An 866-nucleotide genomic window follows, 5' to 3' on the forward strand; every position below is an offset into this window, starting at 1 on the left:
AAGAGTGAGACAGCTCAGTCGACAAGAGAGAGAGAGGGAGAGAGAGAGAGACAGGGAGAGAGAGAGGGAGAGAGAGAGTGAAATGGAGAGAGAGAGAGGGGGGGAGAGAGAGAGACAGGGAGAGAGAGAGGGAGAGAGGGAGAGAGAGAAAGAGAGGGAGCAATTCAAAAAATAATTGCAAGAATCGTGGGAGAAGATGGAGGGAGCGTTGTGGTGGATCCTATTAAATGGAGGTCATGACCGAGGTGTGACGTCACCGTGCGGGCGGTGAGAGGAGATCAAAGTGGAAGCCGCGAGGGCGTGGCGCAGGAACAGCTACGGGAGATGATTTCTTGCGTGCTCGTGCCGCCCCCCGTGTAATTCCCCGGTTCGCCCGTGCCTAAAACCGCCACTGCGTACCAGCCGTCTGCCGTCAACGCCACTGCCACCCCGGCTGCCGCGACGCGCACCGGAGACGAGCGTCCCGTGGACCTGTAGCGAGAGCGCGTCCCGGCGCCGTTATATTTTCCCGCGTTTGAGCTGCGCGAGGAGGTGCCTCGCGAGGAGCCCCTGGAGCCACCGCGACCTCCTTTGCACAACACGGGCTCACACAGCAACATGGAGAGGAGGAGACACGTCCAGCAGGATGCCCACAGCTGGTTCATCATCTTCATCTCAATTACACCACAGGTGTAGTTTGTGATGCATTTTGGAAACAGGAGATGAGCCCCTGGTCTAATGCGCTACCTGGCTTGAGAAACACGTTCTTAAAGACTTACTTTTAGTCATTATTTAGGTAGCACACACATATTATGAATGCCTTCAGCAGAATTCAAATGAGCCATTTTAATCTAGATTAATCTAGATTAATTCCAAGATTACAGTGA

The 866-nt window shown here is 54.0% G+C and overlaps 1 pseudogene across 1 annotated transcript; it reads right to left on the reverse strand.

Moving 5' to 3' along the window:
• Window positions 1–278: 278 nt before the first annotated feature.
• LOC311355115 (shadow of prion protein pseudogene) lies at window positions 279–653 on the reverse strand (annotated as a pseudogene). Its single transcript has one exon. The product of its transcript is annotated as a shadow of prion protein pseudogene (transcript).
• Window positions 654–866: the final 213 nt, after the last annotated feature.

This window comes from Micromesistius poutassou (genome assembly GCF_964030765.1).
Source record: "Micromesistius poutassou genome assembly, chromosome: 11".
In the NCBI taxonomy this organism is placed as follows: Eukaryota; Metazoa; Chordata; class Actinopteri; order Gadiformes; family Gadidae; genus Micromesistius; species Micromesistius poutassou.